Here is a 16,962-nt window from a genome sequence, read left to right on the forward strand (position 1 = left end):
TGAAGAGTATATGCCAATACACTATTACAAATATGTTCTATGGACACAGTCACTAACACAACTGCAATGACTGCAAATATCCATGACAGAAATACACAGACAGCTTTCATTTTGCAAAACTTTATTACATTCCGATGGATTCCAAAAGGATTCAAGGACTAACAGTACCTGCATGCTATACAGGAAGCATTTAACAGTGCCTTAACGAATCAGCCTGCGATTACCATATTATTAGTCCACAAAGGGATAGGTGTCCACATAGGGAAAGAACACCCACACACATATAGACATTGTATAAAAGGGGTTCCTACACACCTGCATGTGCTATGTACACCCACCAACATCTACCCCACAACCAAAACAATTACATCAATTCATAATGTCATACCATAACCTATTATTCAACTACTGTACAACATTTGCTGAAACCTTAACATACCTGGATACAGGCACACTAACATGGCCCTATGTGAAATAGTTGCTGTTATACAATTGAACAGCTGCTGACGTAACAGGATTTGTATGAACTAATCCCTTTTCAGAAGGTTGAAAGGTTTGTACACCAGGAAGTTTTACCAAGTTCTGATTATTAGCACAGTATGATACACAGTAACACCAAACTAATATGTCTGGTAAGCACACTGTAAACTCCTTAACATTATATGCATAGCTATGCAGACTTGAGGTGGTCAAAGAACCTGGCCAGACTGAAACATATGCAGAAGTATTAGGTACAGACAAACCATGCACATGTAGCAATGTTCAGAAATATAACAGCAGTACTCACATTTAGACCAACTCTTCTAGGCATTACACACAATATATTACTGTTCGTCTCCATACTGCTGATGCAATAGATTTCAAACAACACTTCAACGCTGTCTTCCTCACAAGTAGGGCAAAGGGACAATGCCCAAGTAGAGTACTCAGTTATACTCCACTGTAGCCATGATATTGGCTAAGGCAGTAGCAGCACAGCTGATGTGCATGTAATTAGCTACTTAGGAACACCAATTGGTTATAGCACATGTTACTGATCTGTAACTATAAAAGGTTGCCTTGTCACACATTCAAACCATCTGTAGCTACCTGTAGGACAGTACAAAACACTGAAAGATGAACCGAAAACGAGTATTATACTAGTCAATAACACCTCCGATTACTAAGAAGGTATGTATGACATGTAGTATGTCTGTGTATGTAGTACCTTTTCTGTAAGAATTACAGTGTAATCAGTGCATATAGTGGAAATAGCTATCTTGTAGCGACGTATTGTTGAGCTGTAGTAATGCTTGTAGTATTCTATGTGTGTACTGCTGTAGGTCACACGGCAAACTCCGCATACACCACCAGGGATGATATGGGCTTGGAACCCACCAATTTGGTTCCAGTTACTGTCAGTGTCAGGATTGGTCCAACAAGTATGTGCTATAACAGGGGATAGTATATGTCGATATATTGTAACAGTCGACATATGTATGGGTGTATAAGTAAGATGAACATGTTAAAGGTGGGCTTACCGTGCAAATATGATGTGCATTGTGGGATATTGTGCCAATAACTGTGTAATGCGCAGTATTTTTGGCAGATCTGCATTCTATTCTACATAGCAGTTTTGTTATGTTATGCAAACAGTAGTTATGTCTATTGGCAATTAGAATACTCAATAACAGGATACATATCATTTGTATTAATCTGACAGTTTAGCAGCATGATAGCAAAGATAATTGGAAGAGCCAGGTAACTATCCATGCACATAACACATGCAATATCCACCCCTCTAGTATCATATGCAAGCAATAAGAGCTGTGCATGTGTACATGTTATCCAAATGTGTAGTGACCCTTGTTACAGGGCTGGTCCTCTCTAGTATTGTTTGCAAGCAATAAGAGCTGTGCATGTGTACATGTTATGCAAATGTGTAGTGACCCTTGTTACAGGGCTGGGTTAAATGGCTATGTGCACACCTACATAGAGTGGATATTGAGAGTAGAGACACACTGATTGAACTACCAGGTTTGTGTAGCCCAACCTCTCATTGCCAACCTAACAACTGCTTGCACATACTGTATGTAAGGTAGTGCACAGCACTGGTAATCAAACAGGTTGCGTATCATCTTTAACTCCAGTGTAACATCTGCAGTAGGAGTATAAGATGTAGGAGACAACTGCCCATGTGTAATAGCTGCTTCATAGATGATGGCTCACACTATCTGATTATATCCTGATCATGTTTATAGTGGCATCAGAGTCTATTGATACATGACTCTGTTTGGAGAGTGGGTGTCTGTGCCCAACAGAGCTTATGGTCCTGGTGGATATATGAGTATATACCCAGAGAAGGAAACAGACCTGTAGACACTTACATCATCTGTAATCAACTAACAGGATGTGATGTGCTCCTCAGAGGAGGACTGCTGCTAAAGGTAGCTAAAATGTTTCCGTAATAGCCAGTGTTGTCACGTCCATAACACAAATATTTACATGTGAGCATCACTGTCTAAAACATCTTCATAAGCAATAAGTAAACTGAATACAGTACTTGGTACTTGTAGTACTAAATGCTCATACAGTCATGTCCACTAGTCAGCTACTGGTGTTTACTAATGTCAGCTTTGTGTATGTGGCCATCCTGGAGGAATGTAATCTCTATGCCATGTACACTGCCAAATCCACCTAACACCACGCCACACACATTGTTTGGGATGCAGCTACAGGGGTAAGCTGGAAGGCAGCCCAGTCTACAGCCATGACTGGACTGAACAGTCATGAGGTATAGGTTAACACATGCAGCTCATCAACACAACCAACACATACCCTTACCAGAACACAGTAAGGACACCCACACACACTACCAGAAATCACACACATTCACAGACACTTCTAAGTATCTGGCCAATCAAGTGACCCCACCCCAATCTGGAAGAGACAGATACCGAAATACACAAACTGTATAATATAGTTTGCATAATTGTGCCACACCTCAGAACATGTGGCTGGAAACATGCCCAACAGTACTCATTTGTGAATGCAAACTCTAGCACATTGTCACACACCAACCTATACGAGGGCATACATACAGTCAGCTGCCTGTCTGCCATGATTACCCACATATCCATACACTCAGATCACCTTCTGAACTATACACAAGGCTCTGGCATATTCAATGTTGTTGTGCAGGACCTGTGATGCAGTACCTGGACTGCATGAAAACACATGTAGGAACTGTCAGGTCTTGTAGCCTATGCAGGTATGTCCCAAGGCCTGGGTAGCATTCTGCCATTGACCAGAATGATACTGCAGTACAGGGACAAAAGGATTGTATTCCACAATTGTCTAGTGTAGTGGTGCAAGTCAAAGGGTATCCAGTATCTGCCTGGAATAACATGGTTGACAGACCATGATGCTTTGCCAGACAGGGCCTGCACCTGTCACCCCTGGGAATTTGGATACTGCCTAGCGCTCATGCTTCCCCTATAGTGCCTACATCATGCACAGTTCAAGTGAAGGTCTGCTGCTGTTACAGGGACAGCCAAGTAATAAACTGCTGGTCTCACTACACAATGATACATGTCAGAAACACTATACGGACACACATATGTCAATCCCTAGCATGGAGAACATATCTGTGCAGTGGCTGAGACATGTTTCAATGCTCCGGAGAGCACACCTGCATGACCATGTTATAACACATACCTCACCTCTTGCCCATTATCCTTTATTGGAACACACGGAGCCGCAGGTGTGTCCATATTCCTGAAGGATATGTACACACTCACGCTAGATGTACTTGCATAACTTCAGATGCATTATGCTGAGCAACTACCTTTGTGCCAAAGTGGAATTCAAATTGCACCTTGTGACACATCACCCACCAGTACACCCCCACACTAGTTGCACTTGCATAACTTCAGATGTATTATGCTGAGCAACTACCTTTGTACCAAAGTGGAATTCAAATTGCACCTTAAGACAGATCACCCACCGGGCTGCGGATTTCACATCTGTCATAATGTGCTGTAATGGGGAAGATTAGGTCTGAGACAGAACCATAATAATGGCTACTCTCAAATATTCCATTATTAACTGGGAAGACTCCTCATGTACCAACACCTGCACTCAGTGCATGTTGGATTCCATCGAACCCACTGACCTGGATCACAGTAGTCACACAAACAGAGCTAACAGTATGCTACACATAGTTAATTTCCAATGCCAATGTTGTTTCCTAGGAGCAGAGTGGTGACTGTCATGGCACCCATTCAGATGGACAATGCATGTGCAAATGCTGAATCCTACACAAATGAACCTTAAGCAGTCACATATGTGCAGTGATTGTGCCATTGAAACAGAACTAGGATTCATCCCAACACAAACAAGTAGGCAAACTGGTGGTACCATGCTTTAAACTGTACCACAGAAGGCAGTAACTGTTGTGAGAGTGAACACACATGAGTGTACGTGATCCCTGGTCAGTCTCAGTAAGATGCAGATACACCATATAAAACCACACAAAGCTATTGTGAAACTAATCAGCCACATATTATGAGGCCAAGTACAAAGCATTCTATAGCTGTTTCATTAATTGTAATGGCAATGACAAGACCCGCCGTGCTACACAGCACTATGGCATTGGAAGTACTGCACCTACAGAAATAGCACCCGTTCATCCAGATAGGGTCTTGAAGAACCTAAACCCACTCCCATCCCCCCAACAGGTACACTTAGTAATATATCCATGTACACTACAGGGCCCCTGTAATAACAACTATGCAGGTACAAGCTGCAGTCTCTAAAGCCATACATACAGCTTTCATGGGACCTGTCAGCATCACAGGGTGTATCCTACACAAATGTAAAAGGATTCAGCTATCCACATACACATCATGTTCAATCATAGCTCCATGTCAGGCTGTGTACACACAGAATGTTGCACAGCAACAGTTATCACACCCCACAAAGGGGAGACACCATTGATAATGGGAAATAGTGCACAACTACCCTGCTGAGTCTGTTCTGTAAGGCCATGAACCGTGATCAACATATTTGATGTACTCAGTACAGATGTAGATGACAGTAGGGTTGATTTACACTGCATATCATGACTTTGCCAGGTCATAGGACACCTTCACCCATACTGTGTTCCATCTACACTCAGTAAACTATGTGTATATTCCTATGTCACAGGAGTGGTTGGCAAATGGACTGCTGGTAGAACCAACACTAGAGAAGGTGTCTGACTAATGCACACACATCAAACCAGTGCCAGCCACAGTAATACAGGGGGTCATTCCTGGTACTCCCCCTCTTTGTTATCTATACCACACAGACTAACACAGAAGGCATCAGCCTATTGATGTTTGCAAATGACTATGAACTAGGAGCAATTGTCAACTCAATGTGTACTGCGTTCAACATGCAGAAGGGCCTTAATGTGTCAGATGTGTGGTGTGTGATGTATGGCCACAATCTGACAGCTAAGTATTGCATTGTCATCCCCTATTTTACAAACCCTGTACCCATGAACTACTACCTAGGCAGCGGTGAACATAATGGCAACTGTCTGTATGGGATGCAGCTGGACAGTACTCCTTCCTTTGATAGTTACTTCACCACATCAGGCAGGTAGTAGTATGTGGCACCCCTATTCATGACAGGGTGCCATCCAAGAATATAGAGATAATTGCTCAGCCATACTCAACATCCATGTGGCCCATAATAGATCACATATTTCCTTTAAGGGTTATTGCCCATGTGTAGATGGCCTACACTGCCATCCCCAATAACTAGCTGCACTATATAGCATGCAGCCTACCCTGAATAAAGCCGTGTCCAACCCAGAGGTGTTGGACATGCTACACTTAACACATCCTCATCCCAAATAACACATACTTCATGGACATCCACCTTTCTAGTACAGGGATCACAACATGGCTGACAGATCTTTGTCCCATACACTTAACATACTCTTGCTATACTATGCATCTTTGCCCAGCGAAGCTGCAAATCGCCCCTCTCTATGACATGGTGTGATGACCACATGCCAAATATATCAGTAACCCTGTGGATCAGTTCTGTTACACTGCTTGAGCTGGCCACTGAAACATACCTGTCTGTTGCCAACAGCTAGGTAACCTGTCTGCCTAGGCTCATAAATGGCCCAGGGCATATAGCCTACTAGATCACTATGACCATACATGTTATAGTTGATATCCAACCCTGAAAATACCATCAGGCTAGCTATTGTCCCATGTGTTACACATGTGCAACACAGGCAACACATGGCAGGATGCTACACAGCTGTGCAGTGCCATGTAGCTGTATATGGCAAAACACATACATGCTTGCAAGTCTGCTGGGTCACAGGTCATGTCCCTACCGGCTATGTATGACTATATATGTGACATATACACAGCATTAAGGTCGATTGCATTAATTTGAACATATCCAGGCATGTGCTGATAGGTAAAGACACAAGTACAGGCAAACAGACATGCCCACATCAAGACAACATCCACATGGTGTATGAGCAATGTCTTCACATGACACACACATATATGGTGATAACTTCACATCACCAGTAAGTGTCAAATGTGTGTGACTTATACATGTCAGTGGTGTTAGTGTCATGTAGATTTGCAAAGACGTATTTGTAATCTTAATAAATGTGATACACATGTATGTTCAGCTGCACTTCTGTACTTTTCTGTGAGTTACTGTGACATGTCTCCATCTTTATGTCTTCCAGGTATGCCATGTAGCAGACTGCCAGTGTACAGCTGCTTGGAGGATGAGGTCCTCGTCCCATACCTCCTTGACAACCATACAACACTCTTCAGCCATGTGCCACAGGATGCACAGCAGTGGGATGTCTTGTGGGAGGAACTTTTCAGGAGGGTAAATGATGTTGGCAGTCACAATCGCACCTATCAGCAGGTGCACCAACACTGCAGTAACCTCATAAGATGGGCAAACAGTGTGCTAATGTAATTAATGTAATTGCCACGGAACAAGGTGCAGCAGGTGGGGGGCCACTCACCCAGCCCCCACTCACACATACCGAGGAGCTACTGGCCAACCTGGGGACACCTGCAGACCTCCATCCACAAGCTTTAGCTTGTATTGTGGAGGTGGGTGTCTCTCAACCACCGAGCCTGGAGTTGCCTGGTAAGTCACTACTGCACATATAACACAACTATAGTTCACATAGTTACATGTGTTACTGTACAATATGTAATGTAACATCATATGCAAGGTATGTATGCACACATGCCACATACTATATTCTGCTAATCTATGTATGCACAGATGTGCATACTCCATAGTATAGTGTATTGTACTGGCTTATGTGCTAACATGGACATTGCACCCTGTAGCTATCACAAAGGTGTGGATAATGGTCTTACTGCTGTGACACTCCTATGTAGGTACCTCTGGCATTTTGCAGCAACAGCAGCCTGTGTCAGGTGAGATTGTTATTATTTACCAGGCTTGATAATGCACAGAACATATTAATTGCATGGTATCTGCCATAACACATGTACACATAATGTATGGTGGTCCTGTTAATGGACACTGGTCAGACCTGCAATACATCACAGTGTTTACCCATGTGAAACAATTGAAGACTATATGAAACACCTACACTAAACCTTCCAAACTGTCACTGCCAGATGTGTGCACAAGAGTGAATACAATGGTGGAGGTGTGTTTCACTGTAGAGACAGGTACTACATATCAGCATTGCACATGTTGGGAATACGAACAGTACTGTACAGAGAGCATATGTGTGCACACACTCTAAATGTGTTGGAGCTGGAGTATGACCTGCCCACAGGATACACCCTTGTGAATTATACCCTTGCTATGAATGTCACACAATGTCATGTGCTAACTGATATGTCCATGACATGTAGAGGGCTGACTGCAACACGGCTACTTTATCGTGCAAAACATGTCTCACATCCCATACATACCACCGTTTGTCTGCATAACCCTGTCCTCAATGGAGCATATGACATCTATGGGTGTATGTCATATGGTAGAAAAAGGGTGGAGGAACCAGCAATTAATGTTCAAAACTCTTCTTTATTCTAATAAAAGCATAAGCCAATTCAGCCCCAAGAAACAAAAAAGGAATAATAACTGTCGAGTGCGCTTTCCCTTTGTTGAATACAAAGCTTCCTCAGAGGTTGTATTCAACAAAGGGAAAGCATGCTCAACAGTTATTATTCCTTTTTTGTTTCTTGGGGCCGAATTGGCTTATCCGTTTATTAGAATAAAGAAGAGTTTTGAACATTAATTGCTGGTTCCTCCACCCATTTTTTTTACATTGGATTTGGTTTTTATTAGCTTGTGACTGGTTGCATTTTTGTTTTTTGTATGTCATATGGGATAACACTGACATGTGAAATAAAATGGCCATCACAACCATTGGACAGAACATGTGTACACATGGCCATGGAAGATGGTCAGAGACATGAAGCAACACACACTGTAGAAGTGATGTACATGTGTGTACACCCTGTTGTACATTGGTTTGACAGGATACAACTATGGCCTTTGTGTAATGGTGATATTGCAGATGTGAAACACTAAACATTATGCAGGCCTGTGCACAGCTTGTGTAGGCATAACATGACACCACCACATAACATGTCTTGAACATCTTGAGTGTGTCACGACATGAAAGCATTCACCTATACAGTATCCAAATACATACATGTGTTGTACAACATACATATACAACCACATCAGGCCATAGATACAGTACAGTCACCTTCCTGGTGTGAGACATCACTGTCATGCTTGCTCCTCATGTGTGTGAGGTACACAGATGGCATGTGGGACATAGAGTACTGCTAAGTTAGCCATGTGTGGGCATAGTTGCCAGGCATCAGTAATACGGTTGCATAAGTGCAGGGGTGTCACCCGTATACCCTTCTGTGACCTGTGTCACACATTCCACATTTGGGTTAAGTGTGTATACACCTCAGTGATGTGGGTCATATTCCACATTAGATATGTATTGTATGTTAACATAGTCATGGCTATGAATTGTGTCAATAGCTCACACTGTATAGCAATTGTGAAGCCACATGATGCCCTGCAATGGCTATGTATATCAGCTCAATGTGCAGTATGTCCCTGCATATTTGCAGGGTGGACAGACAACACTGCATCAGCTGAAGGCCCATGTTAGTATAACACGTCCCTGCATTGGGACACCATTACTGTACTGTAGATTGGAAAGGACACAATTGTGTTACACATGTATGCATGTCATTCAACACGTCAGCAGAAGACATGTCATACTACATGTGATTGGCAAGGTCATACGCTGCACAGCAGGCTGGTGTACTGTAAACCTGTGCTGGTCTGTGGCACCATTGCAAAGTAGGAACAGCCATGTCTAACATGTGTGTACAGCCACATGCATAATGTCTACACTCAGCTCAGGGGTAGGCAGAATAATGTTGAACAAACATGCTCTGCTTTGAGGGAGATATGCAAGCTAGGGCTCAGGCAAACATAGCATGCAGTCGACATACCCTATTGCTCATGTCCTCACACAAAGGGGCAGTAGCCAACACAACGCATCAGTGGCAGATGTACAAAGGTCAGTGATGGTCTGTTAATATGTGGTGTATGTTTCACACACCATGGCAGTGCGGTGCAATGGTGCAAAGTGCAGGCATTGTGTTGCAGGAATGGGGCATAAGCTACTAACACAAATGGTGCAATACAGGTGTGTATGCTAGCCACCACTATAATTGTGTAAGGTGCATGCCATCTGCTATAACACATGCATGGTGTTGTGTGCAACTCAGGGATGTATTTTAACTACAACTATAATTGCCTAACCTGAAACTATAATTGTCTAAGCTGAATACTATCTGCCATATCACCTGCATGTAGTGTGTGGGTCTGTGTGTGTGTGTGTGTGTGTGTGTGTGTGTGTGTGTGTGTGTGTGTGTGTGTGTGTGTGTGTGTGTGTCTGTGTGTCTCTGTCTGTCTGTGTGTGTGTCTGTGTGTCTCTGTCTGTCTGTCTGTGTCTGTGTGTGCATTTGGTATAACTTGTAATGTACAGTTCTTGTCTTCCCCTCACAGGTGTTGATGTAGGTGTGTTGCCGTCCTGAGGTCCACCTGATGTTAGTGTCCCCACAGACTCTAGCAGTGATGATGATAGTATTGTTGAGGCACAGGCAGGGTTGTCAGGGGCTGAATCTGTGCCATTGGTTGCCTTTCCACCTGTCTCCACCTTATTCTCGCACACAGTTCCCCTGCCTACACATACCTCATCACCACTGGCCATAGAGGAAGGACAGTTGGTGGGAGGTAGCATGGAACAGGGAAGTGTGGAGACTAAGGAAGGTGTGCCTGCACACCACGATCCCAGTCAACTGACTGGTGATGTCCCACACAGGCATGTGCTCAGTGTGGAGGACCACTGGCCAACATGCCCCTGCGGGACAAAGCACATCAGCTGGAGTCATCAGATGCATGTTTTGGGCTGTAAGGGAGACACAGGCATGTGCTGAATGGCACAACAGGTCTGAGGCTTCAGAGGGCTGCTGTCTGTTCATTAACTGACAACATCCAGGCACTTACAAATGCTCACTATCATCTTGCAGATGCTTTGGATAGACGATTGGGTGACATGCTGGGAGTCCTTGACCATGGTATGTCAATCCGTGAGCGTGGAATGTCTGTACTGGAACATCTGGTGGGAGTGAGGCATCAGGCATGTGGACGTAGGTCAGCTAAATCACCTGTTGAAGGTCTACGTGAACATGCTACTGCACATGCCTGCTCCCATAGTGGCGGAAGCAGCAGCAGTGCAGCTGGTGCTGTGCAATCCACACCAGGACATAGGCCACATGCACATGGTCTTGGACAGTCCCAACAGGGACATGATTCCAGTGGGCATGTGTCATCAGACAGTACCTAATCTGGACCTCTGCCTGGTAGTGCCAGTGCAACCCCTGGCAGTCGTAGGTCACGTGGCCATGGCCGGACACTGTGAACTGTGAATCCTACCTTGTACAGTCTGCAGCTGTCAATAATACCCCTCTGTAGGCCAGACACATGCCAGTCCTGTGTGTATGCATACACACACACCGGAAACAAATGTAGGGCACCTCAACACACACACGCATAACATCCACACATGCCCAATGATATCACAGTCCCTAACACACACACACATGATGTCAGCCAATGGCACAGCCTTGGCCTCTGGCAAACATTATCACCCTGTGCATATGGTGATGCCTGTGCTGCATCCCTGTCATCCACACCATTGGTGCAGGGACATGCTCATATGGTCTGATGCACAGGGTGAACATACTAGATAGACAATTGTGGATTAATATTGCTGAGTCGTGTTGACAGGCAGCAGACATACCATGTATACAGTTTTAGAATGCATTTTGTACAGTTGACAGTATGTATCATGTGTAACAACACTAACAGCATGTTGATCTTGACGTTCTACCTTCCTCTTTCAGGTGTAGTTGCATGTGCCGGGGGATGTCGGGGTTTGTGGATAATGTCCCATATGTATATGTTGACTACCCACAGGTCAGTATGACAATACCTGCATGCACTTTATAGCTTCCACATCACGGTTATATTCTCCCATGTTTCAATTATGTTTACTGTTCTAATGATCCAAGAGCATGATAGCTGTGAAGTAAGCTACTGTGTTCAGAGCCATCACATCCATAGTGGGTGACATCACAGGTATAGTTACCTGGAGAGGGGAGGACGTAAAAGAGTGATATGCCGGATGACAAGGGTAAAGCCCAGTGGAAATAGTGGCTTCTCATTGGGAAGCAGTATTACCAACTGCCATGACAGCATGCAAACACAGACACACCCACACACTCAGGGATTCACAGACACAGTAACACACACTCTGACACACACACACACACACACACACACACACACACACACACACACACACACACACACACAGACACACAGTTGCCAACGTTCAGATGAGACCCCTGCCTATGTGCATATCATCATCATAGTATTACGCAATTACAAGATGTGCCACGGAGATTACACATGTACAGGTTGTTGGAATAGCCTAAGATCAAGGACATCAACAGGGATACTACAGTGCAGTGAAAGTATTTGGGGAGGGGGGGTCCATCAGTAGGCTATGTAACAACAGGTCACAACCCAGGGTGTACATGTTAACAGGTGGTTAGAATGCCCGTCTACGATTGATGATATCAACAGGGATGCTAGATTGCATTGAGTGGATGGGGGGAGGGGGCATTAACATTTCACTATGGTAAAATACAGCCTCACTCCAGGGACTGGACAGCCATACAAACGGACAGCCGTACACATGGACAGCCATACACACACATACATACACACACACACACACACACACACACACACACACACACACACACACACACACACACACACACATACTGTGGCATTCACAAAAATATACACGTATGTCACACCCATACAGACACTTTACATGTATGAGGTTCAACCACCTGCCTATGCCTTTCTTTCTACACTTCACTCTGTACTGGTGTGAACAACAGTGTTCAGGAGAGTGAAAACATGTGGGATGTATTCCCAACCATACATGACATATATGGACACACACACACCCACACCCACACATGCCAGTACTGTGAATCAAACACCTGCCTATCTCATGATAGGTATTACAGAAGTACAGCACTATTGCATCTGGTACAAAGCTTACTGACTCTTTCCTTTGCCAACTGTGCTGATATATGCACAATATATGCACAGGCGAGGTATTACTGTTACAGGTGTCATGAGGTTTGCCTTCAGTGTCACCCTTACAGCAGTCTACATTGTCTGTCTTCCACTTCAATTAACAAAACCTGACCTTAGCAGTTACACAGGTTATTGTAGGAATGGTTGTAACACACCAGTGAGCTGTCTCAGTAATCATTCATCTGCAAAGAAGCCCCAACACTTAGTAGTCATGTCCAAACATCTGTCCATGCCTCACGACGGCTTACTGTATTTAGAGCATATCACCATGTACAGTTGGCAATGTTGATGCTGTATTGCAACAGCATAATTTACTAAGACAACAGTCACCTTCAGAAATCAGACACTGCACACATATAGAATCTACACAAACACTAATACATGTACACATATGCGGTCTACATCAGTAAGTGCACTAGCAGGTCAAGAGGATACATTCCACACCTTCCCCAGGCCATGTGTGAAACATAGCCGAGCATTACACCATAATGGATGTTGTATTCATGTACTGGTAGACACCACCACCTTCACTGAGTAGCCAAGTGTACATATATGACAACAGCATATGTCAGTGAGACACACATAGCATTATCCCATGTCATACTCCTACAAACTGTTACTTGACAGTGCCATGGTGAAGCTAAGGCACTGTAATGTTCAACAGTGAGCACATCATATTTGCCACACACACACCTCATGTTTACTGGAAGAGTGCCAGCAATGTGCTCTGTTTGAGTTAGGCAGTACACTCATTCAGGCATGTGCGAGGTCTGTGGCTTGTAAACATCTCACCCCAGCATGTACTGGCTATTGTGGTACTAAGGCTAATGTCCAAACAGCACACAGCATGCATGGCTTGCAATTGTTGGCATGGGGTATATGTAGGAGCTGTGGCCACACATGGCTGTACATGTCATGAACATATCACCTGTGACTACTCAGGAACATACAGACCACAGCTGGAATTCCCTGAGTCTGTCAATACAGGCCTTGTGTAGGTCCTATGATCCTGTTATTTGAGTATGTTTGTAGGCATTGCATTAGGTGGACATGTCTAATGACATACATGCCACATGGGGTGTTGTATGATATGATATGTGTCATGGGTGACCAGTAGAGAGGGAATATTACCTCTGTTAACATAGATATCAAACCTTATGTACTGTTAGCATGTTATCTGTCATGTGCATGTGTGTAATGACTGTAGCCACCTGTATGTAGAAAGGATAATGAAAGCTATAGTAATGTCATTTATGTTGTATGAGTGTGGGATGTACATATCCAAGGCAGGTACTGTTAGGTCATATCCAACCATGAAAGTGTTGTTTATTGGTGTACAGCAACAGTCAACCATGTTAATGCTGACAACATCCGAGGGACCCTGGTATGTGTACAACTGAGCTGGTTACAAACAGTGGTATTATTGCATTGCATAACACATTATGCAGCTGTGTCTGTACATGGGTACTTTGCACAGTTGATGTAGGCCTAGGTACAGTCCACTAATCAAGGGTTATATGGTGGTCTACCATGCTATTCATACCACATATGGATGTGTGTTGGTAGTCTGGGGACAAGGTGGTGGATGTTTATGAGGATACAATCTAGAATGCAGCATTTGCCACTGTCACCTGCACCCGACTAATCTGTGATGTGTTATGTCAGAGTAGTGATCTTTACATGTGAGTAGCCTTTATGAATATGTGTACAGCACCACCTGGAATGGTCCATACCACTATTATGGCCCACATGTCTGGATCTGAGTTATATGGTGGCAGTTCAATTGTGCACTACAGAGCCTTCAACCAGGTGTTCCCTCACTGCACAGATGTCAGTATTCCCCATTGCAGGTTCTACATTGAGCAAATGGATTACTAAAGCCACACATCTAGCACTGGTTAGCATATGCATCCAATGCAATTGTCTTGTAGGTGTCAGGGTGTTACTTCTGGGTGTAGGACATTTGCCTTGGAATCCAGCTATATGGGTAAATGCGACCTAGGTGTTATCCACACACACGTGAAACATGGATGCATGTGCTCTGTGTTGAAGGCTTGTCATTCAGTCATGACAGCATGGAATGACAGACACTGGACAACCTCATAATAACAGCAGGACATTGGCTCATTGTTTTGGTGTAGCAGTTGACACTCGTACCATGACATCACTGTGAGTGGCAGTAATGTGCTTGGTAGCAAATGCCTCATGTAAGGTGACAGACAGCAGCAGAAATTGTGTATATGACCAATGTGAGATATACTTAGGGTAGCAGTCCTGCTAATAATGACAAATACTATTACAGCCGGGAGAGGTCATCTTGACACCTGCACCTCAGTACCATTACACAATGTGGCTCACACATTATGTTTGCACATGCCACTGTTCCACGTATAATGCCACTGTCCACAACCTGCTATAAATGTATGCCTTTCAGGGCAGCAAGGTGTGTCACACATGCTGTAGGTAGCATCTGCCTGTGTGTCCCAGGTAACCTATTGTCTGTCACGTCTACACATGCATGAATGTGTATACTTAACATATACATGTCAGTACTTCATGTACATGTATGCATGTGTATCACACAGCACAGACACAGATATATAATTTACAGGCCACATACAGGTATCAGGTAGTATACCAGTATGATGTGCATATATACTGACAGGTAAGATGTACATAGCTGTAAACCTGTGTGTTTACAATAGGAGTCCATTACAACGTGTTCTGTATATGTAAGTGTATGAGCATGCACATTGTGGCCTTCTGCGGTTAGAATCGGAGTGCATCTCAAACAGCCCTGTGCTATTAAGTGTATGAGCATACCCACTGCCACCTTGTGTAATTTGAGTCAGTGCATCCAACAAGCCATTTGTTACTAATTGTATGAGCATGCCCAGTATAACCTTGTGTAGTTGTAGTCATAGTGCATCCCAAACGGCCCTGTGCTACTAAGTGTATGAGCATGCCCAATGTAAACTTGTATAGTGATAGTAGTTGTCAATGCCACCGATGGCCATAATCCAGTTCAGGTTCCTGTTGTGCTACAACTATACCTCTCAGGCCTACGTGCAGATGATGTGTCTTGTTTGTGCATACAGCATGTAATGGACACCTACTTTAAACACACAGGTTTACAGCTATGTACTTCGTGACTGTTAGTGTCCCTGTTGTTGCCCTCAATCATAGAAGGGCAGTCTGACTGCCTTGGAAAGTGTAATCTCTGTGACATGTCTCATAACTATGTAGTACTGTAATTGTGATCTGTAGATAGGCAGGAGTTCTGAACACACCACTGGCATCTGTGTGTGTGTGTTTGTGTGTGTGACAGCAAATGCCTAAGTGTGTGTCAGCAAATGGCTGAGTGTGTTTGTGTGTGTGCGTCTCAGCAAATGCCTGAGTGTGTGTGTCAGCAAATGGCTGAGAGCAGTTATGTGTGTGTATTTGTGTCTGCATCCTGTCATGTTAGTGGGTTTTTCTGCATTCCAAAGAGATACCTCCTTTTGCACTGGTCTTTATCCTTGTCAACTGCTAAACCCTTCTCTTCCCCCCACCCCACTGCAAGTAATCAGTCCTGTGATGTCACCCAGCTCAGACGTGGAATCAGAGTAAGTGTAATTGTATGTGTTCTGTGGCACATACCCCAACTGCATACCACTGTACTAGTTACTTTTACATAGGCAAACTGTGTATGCACAATACTGGCAAGTGTGTGTGTGTGTGTGTGTGTGTGTGTGTGTGTGTGTGTGTGTGTGTGTGTGTTTGTGTGTGTGACTACCCTGTAGCCAGCCATACACAAGTGTAATGTCTTTTAGCACACCATGGTAGCCATCTGTGGTGACTGGTGTCTACAAAGTATTACATAGTTAGGAATGGTAAAGAATACACAGTCAAGCATGACTACAGTTGAGTATGTTATTTTCCTGTGCCACTATCGAGCAGTGACACAGAAGTGGTATCCGGGGTATAAGTCCATACACATCCATAATCCCCAGGGTAGATTTCTTTAGCCTTCATTCCCTACCCCAAACTGCACATACACAACCACCATCCCTTCCCCGGTGAATTGCTTAAGATTTAAATGTTATAACACAAGAGATGCCTCTGTTTTGTGTACACGTCAGTTCCTTTTGAACCCTTCTGTGTCATAAACTGTGTTCAGACGTGTGTGTGTATGTG

This window comes from Protopterus annectens, chromosome 10.part0, assembly GCF_019279795.1.
Source record: "Protopterus annectens isolate FY-2018-M chromosome 10.part0, PAN1.0, whole genome shotgun sequence".
Classification (NCBI taxonomy): domain Eukaryota; kingdom Metazoa; phylum Chordata; order Ceratodontiformes; family Protopteridae; genus Protopterus; species Protopterus annectens.